Genomic DNA, 15000 nt, shown 5'->3' with positions numbered 1-15000 from the left:
AATGGAATAAAAGTAGAGACACGGAAGTAAAGTTCTGGTATTACTAATAAGTTCAAGTTTACATGGTTTTTTGCTTGCGCTGCCATGTGAGGGATTTGAATGAAGGACCCCAACCTATTCAAGACTTTACAAGCATAAATGAAAATTTTAGAAAATTCTTCATCAATATTTCTGCGTATAAATTTCATTTCACTATTAATATCTTCAGTAAGGTTTACTGCTTCCATGAGATCAATATATGAATTCTGCAGGAATTTACACAATGGGAGACATAAAGAAAACAGTCTTTGAATACAAAACAGATATCACATATTTACAATCAGTCAAAATACATAAAAGTGAATTTGCTTGTGAGGACAAGTCTTTGTTATTACATTCTGATATGCTTTGAAGGGTTGCAATAATAAGGTCACACAATTCCACCACCACAGCCACAGAATTATACCTTTCCAATCAACATGTTACGTAAAGTTGAAAGAGTTTTTCATGGCGTGAAGTAGTTTCCATTTCACTTATCACCGCTTTTAAAACATGTTGCCTTTTAGGGGTATTAAGAAATTCATACAGATTCGATATTGTACCCATACAGTTTCTAATGGTAGTTGAGGCTGTGTTTTGAGCAGTGGACATATAAAGCTGATGGAATTATTTCCTTTGCATGTGCCTGGTCTCCATTTACTTTTCCTGACATGGACATAGTTCCGTCATACCCTTGACCATGAATCTTATTTACATTTACATTTAATGAATGCAACTTGTTTAATATCACCATTGTGTTTCTCCTTTTCAGTCACATCATAATAGTACGAATTGTAGAAAGTTTTCCTTCACAGTGAAATTTTCTCTATCAACATAATAAACACACAGTAATAATTGTTCTAAGCTTGGTATGTCTGTCGTCTCACTGGCAATAATAGAGATGCAACTGGAGCCATTATGGTTTTTCACGAGATTTAAAACAATCAGATCGCGTTGTACACTTCAATTTTTTCATTCTGTATTCTAGGAATGGTGTACTGCACATTTCCAATACTGCACGTCAACATATTTTTTAATACAGTATTAGTCTTACTTCAAAAGCGAAGAAGTGCCCTGAAATTGCCATCTTTTTCTTCTGGTTCTTGGTCGATCTCGACCCCTATTCGTCCTAAATCTGTGTGGCAGATACATTGTTTCCTGCAAAACAAATTAGTCTCAATAACAGGAATATTTTTTTTTTCATGTTCTCCAGTTTCTTTTGAGTTGCTGCAGTATCCATTAGCACATTTATAGGCTTTTTCTTACCACATGAAATTTCAGTCAAAGTACCAGCTACCTCCAAACTTTATTTATGATAAAGACACTTCTAATGTTCTGAAAATCACTCAATGGCATCCTTCTAGTCATCAAATTTCTTACTACAAAGTTGACATAAGACCCAGATCCAACACCATTTCTTGGAGCAAAAACTGCACAAAATTTATAAAAACTACCTACCTTAAATTCAGAATATGCAAGCCATTTCCAACGATAAAGCCATTTAAACTGAAATCGCACATTTCTCTTTCCTTTTGTTGGAAAAACAAACCCTGGATTTGGTTCCCAGATATTTTTCAAGACATCTGGTTCATTAGACAAGTTTTTTCTTACGTAATCACCAATATCATATAACTGTGCGGTTCACTGGAACTTGATGTTGAAGCTTCCTGAACTAGAACAATACACTTATCATTTCTAAATGATTCAGCAGGCACGTCAACATTATTGAGTGATATCGATGTACATTCAATATCAGCCGGGTTTTCATAGGAGTGTATGAAACTAGTTTGGGGAAGATGTTTGCGACAGCATTGTTGTATTGCAGCAATGAAGAAATATTTGGAAATGTAAAATTTTTACTAACATTACAAGAATCACCACTGGCACGCGACATTTTGCTTTGAGGTCGCTTACACATATTAAAGAACACGGAAGGATAATGTAAAGTTTCTATTTAAAAATATCATCTGCAAAATGTACAAAACGTTAAATAAATGAGTGAATGTCGCTTGACAATGTACAATATTTCATATATGCACTGCTTCCACTGCAGAGCTGTCCCAACAATATGTTTCACAACAAATAAGTTTATAAGGTATTGGCCTTATTTTATTGCAAGGTTGGTATTTTTATCATACCTTCTTAATAACTGACACGACTTGATGGTCTCTCCTCTCTTTCAGTAGATGAGGAGAGATATATGCTTTGACATCCACCGCACCAGTGAGAGCATTGCCCCTTTCTCAGAATGCTGAATGATGGCTACTGTGTTACACATTGAGTGATGTACTGTACGTGCTGCAGCTCCAAGTACGGGGATTTAATTACTGAAGAAAGAAGGGTGGCGGACTGCATCTTATGCAAATAGATTTTTTTTTGTTACTCTGACAGTGAGAAATTAGAGGAGAGAATACAATGGATTTTAAAAATATAGTCAAATATATATGTGTAAATTTATAGTATGTTTATTTTATACAGGCCTAATATTAAAAAGTACTTAAACCTTCAAGGGGGGGGTCAAACCCGGTAACATCCCTTGCATACACCCCTGCGTATGTAAGTTCCACTAACAACACTTCTCATTAACTATCAACCTGAATTTAAATAAAACCAAAGCTAAAAAAAATTTAGCTAAATTTTTAGGTTCATGTTAAAATTAAATTAAAAGGAATTTACAGTTAATGCCATAGCCACCCAAAAAAATGAAAAGTCACTGGACAAATAGATATTTAAATGTATAAGTTTATACAAAAAGAAATTAATAATAGTAAAAAAAAATGTTTAGTGTCACAATTAACATAAATTAAAAAAAAAAATTATTTCAACTGTGAAGTCACTTAGATTAGGGAAAAAGATTAACTGATATTTTTAAAAAACCAGTCATATAAAGTATACCAACCCCACCGGGTTGGTCTATTGGTAAACGCGTCCTCCCAAATCAGCTGATTTGGAAGTCGAGAGTTCCAGCGTTCAAGTCCTAGTAAAGCCAGCTATTTTTACACGGACTTGAATACTGGATCGTGGATACCGGTGTTCTTTGGTGGTTGGGTTTCAATTAACCCCACATCTCAGGTATGGTCGAACTGAGAATGTACAAGACTACACTTCATTCACACTCATACATATCATCCTCATTCATCCTCTGAAGTATTATCTAAAAACGGTAGTTACCGGAGGCTAAACAGGAAAAAGAAAGAAAAAAAGTCAAGTATGATAAAAATTATTTAAATTTCTTTTTATAACACTAAAATCATATTTAGGTATTCAAAAAAGATAATCAACAAATCCATAAATACATATGCTGGACAAAAATGTAATATTACGACACCATAAAATAAAGATACAATATTTACTGTGCATACAAACAATTTAACGACAAACAAGAATCATTACAAATTATTGCATCAATTTTTTCATTGTTCAATTCATGGAACTTCTTACAATACCTGCATGCTGCTTATTGTAGGCTATAAACTTACCTGGCAAATGTGTAATTTTATAACATCCATATTAAGATAGGATGACAACTATTTAGAGATAATTAGATATAATGACAAGCAATTTTTTTTAATTTAACTCATTTATTAAAAAATAATTACACATTTACAAGTTAAAATTCTATAAATAAAAGAATGTGTTTGTAAGTTTAATTACTTCATTTCATTTTATATTACAATTATTTCTTTTAGTACAAAACCCATTAAAACCAGTATTAACACAAGTCTTTAAATTCAGCATTTAAAAAAAAAATATTTTAGATGTAGTATCAAAAAAGTTTAGTTCGCCAATAAAAGATTATATGAAACAATGACCTGAATCTGATAATGTTAAGTTTTAGCACCTTTGTTGTTTAATATTGTTATCACATAATGATCATTTTGATTGATAGTAGGTCATAAGAAAAAAGGTTTTTAACATGGTAAATACACGATGTTGAAGTCTATAAACACAACGTAACTAGAAAGTTTCTTTATGATATAAGGATTAGGTACATCACACACTTTTAGAATGTACATGTGACTTTAATGTCACATTAATTTCGCATTAATGTCGCATTAATTTCTTCACTTGATAAACTTTAGTCAATGTTGAAGTAATTCAGTCACGGATACTACTCTGTGAGCAAGTTAATGAAAAATAAAACTAAGATTATGTCCCTTTGTTGCAAGGAACAATACGGAGAATTTTCATTTCAAATAAAGTATTGTTTGTCGAGCAGTTGGATTAACTGGGTGGGGGACATAGTAAATTGTCAATTTTGAAAAAGATTAGTCGTGATCCAGAAATCAGAGTGAATTAATGATGTTACAATCCCTTTAATTCATTAGAATCATGAGTAGCCTCTTAACATAAATATTTCCATCTCCTATGCTGTTATTATTCCATTCTGATCAAGTAACTCTGAACACAGTTAAGACTACATAAAAAAAAACTATTAACTGCAGCTAAGAAAATGACAAACCTGTGAGCTTACAGAAAACATACTCAACGTGGTAGAATGAATGTAACACCTGCATCAGTCATACTTTTACAAATTAGACATAATTAGTTAAAATTGTATTAGTAATATATAACATAGTGCTTCTTTTGAGAAGAAAGAGTAACTTTAAGAATTGTACAAATTCAATGAGAAAATTGTTTCTAACTTCAGTATATGTATATGATGTAAGATGTAGAGGGTATACTGAAATGAAACAATTAGCACTAGATAGGGAATCTTGGAGAGCTGCATCAAACCAGTCAAATGACTGAAGACAAAAAAAAAAAAACTTCAGTATACCAAATGAGCAATTGTGTAGAGATAGAATACAAGAGAGAAACAGCACAATTTTATAATGTTCTGAAACAAACTTGAAAAATAAAAGCAAACATTGACAAAGCACAGAAATTACAGAAAAATACAACCTTTAACATAAATATATTCACAGTGTTAAATAGAAATATATGATTATGTCAGTATTAGATGTGATAACACACAAACGCACAAATATAGATTGCAATATAAAAAAGTGTAAAAAATAAGAATAATAAAAGCTCTAATAGAGCATATCACCTTTATAATACATGAAGAAATATGCAAGAAATCATGCTACAGCCCAAATAATATATAACAAAAATTACGCAAAATGCATACCCCTCTGATCAATTTGTTCTAAAAAAAAATGATAAAAATAAAACACCTAAAAAATCTTGATAATAATAAAACAGAATGATCATTAATATAAACATGATAATCATAACAGATAAACTAATTTATAATTGCCTCTTTATTACATGCTAGTATGTTTGAATATAACTTTAAAATGAGCAATAAATTAAACAAAAAATAAATTACTTATATTAAGTTAGACACAATCATATTAGATTATTCTATTTTAATTTTATTATCAGTAAGCCCTCTGAACCCAAGTGTGACAAGCTACCACTACCAGCTTTAATTAACAGTCACCAAACAAAGACCAATTGCTGCCCCTAGAGAATAGTAATGAAAATGAAATAATATCCCTATTAGTTATAAATTGAATACTATATCCAAGAAATACTGAAATTTTATATACCCATATGGTATGTGAAATAATATATATAATTTTACACATCTTGTTCACAAAAAGAAGAATGAAGAGAAATTTTGAGAGAAAGGATCAGTAAAGGAGTATAAGCAAAGTGGTAAAATATCAGTACTCAATGAACAAAAACTGGATGGAATAGCTGCTATGCAATGCAGTCCCAACAATTCCATGCAAATTGTGGCGAAACAGAAAAACAATAGTATTGAAACTGCATACAGGGCAGTTCGTAAGAAACTCAGTCACATCACATATAAAGTAAAAGCAGTTCAAAAGTTATAGGCCACAGACTGTTGGAATAGAGTGAATACAATACTGTTAATGGTTTCAACAGTTTCTATCAGACAATTCTGACATTATTTTGGACTATATTTTCATTTGCTGATGAGGCATTTTTCATTTATCATGGTATATGCATGTACAGAACTCATGTTTACGATCTGCCTACAACTCACATGCCGTACAATAAATTCCTCTACATGACCAGAAGACTGAGGTGTGGATTGCAATAACCAGGAGAATGGCTGGACCAATACTGTTTTTAAAAACAATAAATTCACCTGTTATTGTGAAATCATTCACCAGTTCGTAGGAGAGGTAAGCAAGAATGAAATTAATAATGCTTGGATTCAACAAGACAGCGTGATCACTGCAAGAAATTTTCAGAGATTAAATTAATTTTTGAGGGCTTGTGGCCACCTCATTCTCCAGACTTAAGCTCACCAAATTTTTACTTCTGGAGTCATGCAAAAAGTAATGTTTATCGAGAAAAACCCCAAAAGCCTTCAGGGACTTCAAACTGCTATTTGTGATTTCACCAAAAATATTCCACAACAACTTGAGAGAGTCTTTAAGAACAAGAAAAATATGTGAAAATATGTCTAGATGTTCATGGGACCATTTCCAATAACAAATATAAAGTAAGTTGATATTTACTTACTGTTTTACAAGCGCAGCAATACATACAGTTTTTTTTTTTTGGTGTATGATTACTTTTCAAACATGATGTAATTTTAAATTTTGATTAGTACATAACAACAATGTGCAATGTGTCAATATGAACATGAAAAATTGTTTGTTTCTGTTTTGTGCTATATTACTTGACCACATCCATTCTCTATGATTTTAAATTAATGGGAGGTTATGTTCTTTGGTTTAGCTATTATTTAGCTTGTTTTGAATTAATCATTATTGTGTGTTGTTACAAAATCATCTTTTTTCATTATTTGTGTAATGAATAAAAAAAAAATGTTAACGTTTTCTTGTAGTGTTAACATTCATAACACTACAAGAAAATGTTACCAATTTTTTTTTTTCTTTTAGAGCATACTGGTATGACATATGACAAACATCTGTTGACTGTGATGTTGCACTGAATATTGTGAATCTTGTAACAATTTGAAGAAAGTTTTTCCTTTTCACATCAAAAAAGTGTGATTGTGGCTACATAAAAATTATACATTTCCCATTACTAATATCACAATTTCAGATATTAATAAGAAAAAGTAAAGCTGACCCCAGCCTATCTGAAGTGGACAAATTAACAGCCAAAGGAACAAATTGTTTTACATGAAGTTTTATTGTTTTACAAATTTAAAGTATATTTCTCAGAAGTTAGTGGGGTGTTCCAAAACATTTGGTGTCATGCTAAACAGCCAAAAAAGTGAAAACAAATTTAAAATAACAAAATATTCAAGTATTCCATGGACCTGACAACTTCTCCAATATTAATCCAATTGAAAATCTGTAGGCAATGATTAAAAAAAAATTGGGAAAGTTTAACCTTACTGAATCAGTAAGGTATGTATAGTTTTGTGACAAAAAAATGTGTAGTACATCTAGATATAAGCAAATTCATGTATGTGATATAATTAAAAATAAAGAAGGGCATATTATACATATATGAAACTTTCTAATGTAACAACAGTTTTGTTTGGATTAATTTGAATGCTACAGTATTTAATGTATTTTTACAATATAATAATGAAATAACCTCAGATTAAAAAAAATACATACACACATAAACAATGGAAATATTTTCATCCTCTCAGAGACCAATGAAAAGGCCAGACAAATCGGTTAATTAACAAAAAGCAGAGTAAAAATTGACTATCTCTATTTGGAATATTTCCACTGAGAGAATATTATATTTTTTTAATATAATTTTTTAACACCAAGAAATTTTTAAAAGCAGTAATCATAGAAAAAACAGAAGTGAGACAATAAGCACCATTAAACCCATTTAGCATCTAACAAGCATCCATTCATATTTAATAGCATAAAGTGAACTTTCCAGCTCATAAAATCCTGTTCATTAAAATATTTAATAAAAAAGGCAAAGGCCAAAATATGAAAAGTTAACTGATAATAATCATTATCTAATGCATATTAAATTTTTATTCAATATAACACTAATTATATTGCATTGGGATATATAAAAAATCTGATGTGGACATCAGATGACTTCCTTTATGCCTATTAAATTATGTTTACACATTTTTTTATTATGAAATGTACACAAAATTTTATATCATCAACAACTTGTGATATTTTTTTTCTTTTAGTTGTTATTAGTGAATTATTATTTATCGTACATTTTTTTTCTCACAATCAGACATTAATTATTAATAAATCAATATATTTAAATTAAAAAAAAGGTTAAAAAAAAAGGAGGTGAAGTCTTTCAAACTGATGTGCCTTCGCCTTGTAAGATCCAAATATTTCATTAATTAAACTTTTGTTTAGCTGTAACTCTAGAAACAATGAAAATAAGTACCACTTATCATACATTGTTGAAAAGCTCTCAATGAGGGTTTATTATTGCAGTTAAGAAAAAGTTCAAAATCCACATTTTTTGGATTTTGGGCTTTTTTGGACATTTCTGGTTCAGTCAATTGCAATCAAATCAGGAGGTGCGCAACTAGATGTTACAACAGTCCTAAATCCAAAATTTCAACATACTACGGCTAATCATTTTTGAGTTATGTGAGGTACATATGTATATACATACATATGTGCATACAGATGTCAAAAGGTCCGAAACTAGTCAAAATGGATTCAGAGATGGTCAATATGTATATTTCCATTGAAAACTAAAAACAAAAATTTTTCACAATCACAATAGTTCCTTTAGTTCATACAAGGAATTAAAAATACTGCTCGAGTACTAAATTCAGTGTTATTTTTTAAAGAAATTAATATGATACAAAAAAAAATTGCAGAGATATAAGTTATGTCAGCAGTATTTTGACCTTGAATTTGGAAAGAAATTTAGGTAATAATTATTGTGCATAGTAATAATAATTTGGGTTATAATCAGTTTTCTGTAAAACTTGAAAATGGTGAAAGTTAATGAAAAAGGGTTAGTACCACAAAACAGTTGAGATTAAAAAGGTCATTTTTGATACCAATATTTTTTTATAGGATTAAAATTAAAACACTTTAAGAAATTACATAGTGCAATGAATTTTTACTTTTTAAAAAAGGCAAAAAGGAGGTGGGAACTGATTGCTGCACTGTTTATTACAGCAAAATAATGGAGTTTTTCTAATATGTGCCTATATATGGGTTGTAGATGATGAGTAACATTAACTCTCCATCACAATAAAATGAGTATGAAGTAAGGAAAAATATACAAGCTCATGCTAATTGTATGTGTTCTTTTACAAATTATTAACTGCAGTTCATAATTTTCTTTTAACTACATTTTTTTATTTAATTTCTTTAACTTAAATATTATCATTATTTTGCTCTATGATTTAATTCACTATTAAAACCTGGCTTCTCTATGGAAATATGGTAGGAAAGAACAGTGTGTGTAAAATTTAAACTTCATTAGATTTATTTATATTCATTTGAGAATCAAGAGAAAATAAAGATGAAATTAAACCTACAATATGGTTTTAATGGTCGTATCTCATTCTTTCAACTGAATGTTCTGAATTTTAATCTGGTCAAGCTTGACATCCCTCACACTTATATCTTATCCTAATCAAAAAATAACTAACTGGATGTTTGCCTAAGATTGCTATAAGAATAAATAAATAACATTTCAAACAGTGTTTAAAACACTTAGCAACTTTATCGAAACACTTTAGTATGGACAAGAAACAGTCCACAGTACTTATCACAAGAAACAGTCTGATCAACTGATTTACACCTAACCATTTTACATAAAATCTGCAATAAAAATAAATTTTTTTCTTAAAAATTAATGAGCCACAGATAGAGATTCCACACGACAGTCATTTATATATTTAAATTCATCTTTGCATGGATATGTAGAAAAGGAAATGACGAAGGCTGCAGGTATTTCATTTTGTAACTTGAAATTTTGTTTAATTAAAATCCCAGTAAAGAATATGTTTTGATTTTTAAAATATAAACTATAATTAGCTCTTCCTCTATGTATCATAAGACCTTGTCGATGGTGAAGAGGGTTGAGTGTTCAGTGATGCAGAGTAGCTGGACCGAAGATGCAACCATATCTGAGAGGTATCTGTTGAGAGCTAGACTAAGGAATGATTCCTGAAAGAGGGCAGCAGCTCTTTCAGTAGTTGTTAAGGGTGTAGGTCAGGAGGACTTATCCTGATATATGATCCTGAGGATATTATGATCATATCAATATCACTCAATTTTCTAGATACTGTGCAGCTGAAAGCAATGGAAAACTACAGCTGCTTCTTTTCAATGTCTCTCTGCATTTTCATGTAACCAAGATGGAGGCGGCTTCCTTGGTAAAATATTCTGGAGGTAAACTATGCCCCCGTTCAGATCTCCGAGTGGGAACTACTAAGGAAGGGGTCACCAGACAATTAAAAGATAGCATTTTAAGAGTTGGAGCATGGAATGTTTGAAGTCTTAAAAAGGTTGATATGTTAGAAAATTTTAGAGGGAAATGGACAGATTAAATGTAGATGTAGAAGCAATTAATGAGGTTCGGTGGGAAGAGGAAAACAACTTTTGGTCAGGTGATTATAGAATTAACACAGCATCAAATAAAGGGGAGGCAGGAGTAGGTTTCATTATGAACAAGAAGATAGGGAAGAGAATGGAGTATTTCAAAATGCATAGTAACAGAATCATTGTAATAAGGATAAAATCAAAACCTAAGCCGACAACGACTGCTAACATCTATATGCCTACAAGTACCCATGATGATGAAGAGATAGTGTGCATACGAAGAAATTGATGAAGTAATTAAACACTTAAAAGAAGATGAAAATTTAATAACAGTTAGAGATTGGAATGCAAGCATTGGAAAAGGCAAGGAAGGAATTATGGTAGATGAATATGGGCGGGCGACTTATAGAGAGTTTTGCACGAAGAATAATTTAGTAATTGCCAACACCCAGCTTAAAAATAATAATAGAAGAATAATCATATGGAAAAACCCAGGTGATACTTCAAGATCAGATAGATTATATCATGGTTAAGCAAAAATTTAGAAATCAACTCGTCGACTACAAAGCTTGCCCTGGAGCAGACATTGATAGCAACCATAATTTAGTGATAATGCAATGTAGATTGGTGTTTAAAAACCTGAAGAAAAGGTGTCAGATTAATCAGTGGAATTTAGAGAAGCTTGAGGAAGAGGAGGTAAAGAACATTTTTGAGAAAGACATTGCAAGAGGTTTAAGAGATAACATAGAAAATGTAGAAGAAGAACGAGAGAATGTTAAAAAGAAAATTCTTAAATCACCAGAAGCGAACTTAGGTGGAACAAAGAAAACTGGTAGAAAACCTTGGATATCAGAGGATATATTGCAGCTGATGGATGAACGTAGAAAATATAAGAATGATAGTGATAAAAAAAGTAAAAGGAACTATCGACAATTAAGAAATAGTATAAACAGGAAGTGCAAACTAGCGAAAGAAGAGTGGATTAAAGAAAAGTGTTAAGAAGTGGAAAGAAAAATGATCATTGGTAAAATATATGGAGCACACAGAAAAGTTAAGTAGAATTTTGCAGTACATAAATTAAAATCTAATAATGTGTTAAATAAAGATGGTACAACAATTTATAATATGAAAGGAAAGATCAATAAGTGGGTAGAATATATTGAAGTTATACGGAGGAAATGAATTGGAAAATGGTGTTATAAAGGAAGAAGAGGAAGTCGAAAAGGATGAAAGGGGAGAAACAAGGAGAAACAATACTGAGATCTGAATTTAAGAGAGCATTAAAAGATCTGAATGGCAGAAAGGCTCCTGGAATAGATAGAATACCTGCAGAATTACTGCACAGTGCAGGTGAGGAAGCAATAGATAGATTATACAAACTGGTGTGTAATATTTACTAAAGAGGGGAAGGAAGTTTTGTCGGACTTCAAAAAGAGTGTTATAGTCATGATACCAAAGAAAGCAGGAGCAGATAAATTTGAACAATACAGAACAATTAGATTAACTAGTTAAGCATTAAAAATCTTAACTAGAATTCTGTACAGAAGAATTGAGAGGATAATGAAAGAACTGTTAGGAGAAGACCAATTTGGTTTCAGAAAAAATACAGAGACAAGGGAAACAATTTTAGCACTCAGATTAATAGTAAAAGGAAGATTAAAGAAAAACAAACAAACATATTTGGCATTTACAAACCTAGAAAAGGCATTCGATAACATAGACTGGAATAAAATGTGCATCATTTTAAAAAAATTAGGGTTCAAGTATAAAGTTAGAAGAACAATTGCTAAAATTTACAGGAACCAAACAGCAACTGATAATTGCAACTTATAACTGAAGAACATAAAAAAGAAGCCGTAATAAAAAAGGGAGTCTGACAAGGATGTTCCCTATCCTAGTTACTTTTTTATTTTTACATAGACCTATCAGTTAATGATGTTAAAGAACAATTTAGATCCGGAGTAAGAGTACAAGGTAAAAAGATAAAGAAGCTATGATTTGCTGATGATATAGTAGTTCTAGCTGAGAAAAAAAAAAGATTTAGAAGAAACAATGAACGGCATGAATGAAGTCCTATGCAAAAACTACTACATGAAAATAAACAAGTCACAAAACGAAAGTAATGAAATGTAGTAGAATTAATGTGGATGGACCATTGAATTTAAAAATAGGAAGAGAAAAGATTACGAAGGTAGAAGAATTTTGAAAATTTGGGAAGAAGAATTACTAAAGATGGACGAAGCAGAAGAAATATAAAATGCCGAATAGCACAGGCAAAATGAGCCTTCAGTCAGAAATAAATCTGATTACATCAAAAATTAATTAAAAGTCAGGAAAACAATTTTGAAATTATATTTTTGGAGCGTAGCTTTATGTGGAAGTGAAACTTGCATGATCAGAGTACCTGAAAAGAAAAGATTATAAGCTTTTGAAATGTGGTGCTAAAGGAGAATATTAAAAATCAGATGGGTGGATAAACTGATGAAGAGGTGTTGTGGCAAATTGATGAAGAAAGAAGCATTTGGAAAAATATAGTTAAAAGAAGAGATGGACTTACAGACCACATATTAAGCATCCTGGAATAGTCGCTTTAATATTGGAGGGACAGGCAGAATGGTAAAATTGAGGAGGCAGGCAACATTTGGAGTATGTAAAACAAATTGTTAGGGATGTAGAATGTATACGGAAATGAAATGACTGGCACTAGATAGGGAATTTGTTAAAATTAAATTTTAACAAATGAAATATGGATTACATTTTTAAATTAAACAAAATGTCATTTCATATATGACCTCATATTTTATAACATAAACAAAACATATTTACCACCGGTTTCTTAAGATGACCTACAATCTGGTAATAAAAAAAGTGTAAGAATTAAAATTCAAACAAATGATTAGCATGATGACTTCTTTTGCTAAAATTTAATAAAGTATAATTAATTATATAAGTTATTCATTTAATATTAGAAAATAATAAAAATCACTTGAATTAATATTATTAAATAATAATAATTACAACAGTAATTTTTTTAAATATTTAAAAAATTCTAAATAAATTTTTATGAATATAAATAATTACCAAGAGAGGATTGTCACAGGATTATAAATAAAATATAAAATAGCAGCAGTATTAACTATATAATATGTATGACTGGGTAACTACTTTTGATAATATTTTTTCAGCCTTACTTTGACTGAAATAAGGCTTCTACACTAATTTCCCATTCACTGTAGAAGTTATTGTAAAGAAAATAACAGAAGGAGCTAATTAAAAAGGTACAGGAAAAATACTTTTTTTTTTAATAGCAGAAACATTTCGAACATAACATTTGAAGAAGAAAAAGAAAACTAGATGGTACAGTACAAAATATAATAATAATAATTTTCAGATAGAAGCAGTTCAGCAAATAATATATGGTGGGAAAAATGAGGGAAACTAGAGAAAAAGAGGATCAAAAGAAGTAATCTCATATAAAAAAAATTAAAAAAGTAACAGAAGCAAAAAAGGAAAGAATTTAAGAACTTCACGAAAGAAATAGAAACAACATATTATGAGAACAATTAAAACTTCAAGCAATAAAACAGGGATTCAAAAAAGTTGGAAACAAGAGAAAATAGAGTAGAGAAACCAAAAGAAATAAAAAGACTGCATGCAGATCCAGGTATTTTTTCTAGAAGTATTTCAGGAAAACTTTGAATGGTGAACTAGGCAAGAGGTAAAAGTAACGATAAAGTACCAACATATTACTGAATATAAAGTAGGACCAATTGAAAAACACTTGTTATGTAGTGAATTTATTTAAGTGGATAAGAATACATGATAAATCATAATAATACATGGTAAATAATCATATTACATGGTAATATCATTCACGCTTGAGGAATATTTTCTACAAAATTAGCAAATAAATAAAAACAATCAGTATTCTCAGCAAAAGTATGATTTAAATCTGGGAGAAGCACTAATACAGAATATAGTTAAAGAGTTAACGAGTTAATACAGAAGCAAGTTTGAAACTCGAATTTAAGACAGATGATCTACATACAACTTCCTTTTTTGTAAAGGTGACATTTTGCTGATAAAAACAATCTAAATGATACTCAGCAAGCAATAACAGAGTGGGGTAATATACTGCTATGAAACCTCTCAGTGGTGTAAATAATCATAAGATAAGTGGTTTGAATATGTAATGAGGAGAAACAGTAAAAGTAAGTTTAAATGCACACACTTTGAAGCAAGACAAGAGGAGAACATCAGATGTAGAAAACTAATGATAGAATGAGAGCAGTTTTTTGCTGACATGGGAAGGAGGCAGGGAAAAGGACTGTTGACAATCAATGATGCTAGGTTTTGGTCAAAATGAGTTTAAAAACTTTTTAAATACACTAACACTGCAGAATAACAGTGACTTATAATGGAAAAAAAACAAGCACAGTAAATCTTACTTTCCTGATTTTCAACTGATGGAAACAGTTGAGAGTTCCAGAAAAATGATCGTAGTTCACTGTTG

The 15000-nt window shown here is 30.5% G+C and overlaps 1 protein-coding gene across 4 annotated transcripts in view; it reads right to left on the bottom strand.

The window, feature by feature from the left end:
- Tmem63 (transmembrane protein 63) overlaps window positions 1–15000 on the bottom strand; it is a 94590-nt gene that overhangs the window by 70797 nt on the left and 8793 nt on the right. The window contains exon 2 of one of the 4 annotated variants that reach the window (XM_075357012.1): window positions 5072–5170. The exons of the other annotated variants lie outside the window; for them this stretch is intronic. The gene's annotated coding sequence lies outside the window, so the exon portion shown is untranslated. The remainder of the gene's footprint in view (window positions 1–5071; window positions 5171–15000) is intronic. 4 annotated transcript variants of the gene reach the window in all.

The sequence above is a fragment of the Lycorma delicatula genome, chromosome 2 (assembly GCF_047948215.1).
Source record: "Lycorma delicatula isolate Av1 chromosome 2, ASM4794821v1, whole genome shotgun sequence".
Taxonomy (NCBI): Eukaryota; Metazoa; Arthropoda; class Insecta; order Hemiptera; family Fulgoridae; genus Lycorma; species Lycorma delicatula.
This window is presented reverse-complemented; position numbering and strand designations above follow the sequence as displayed.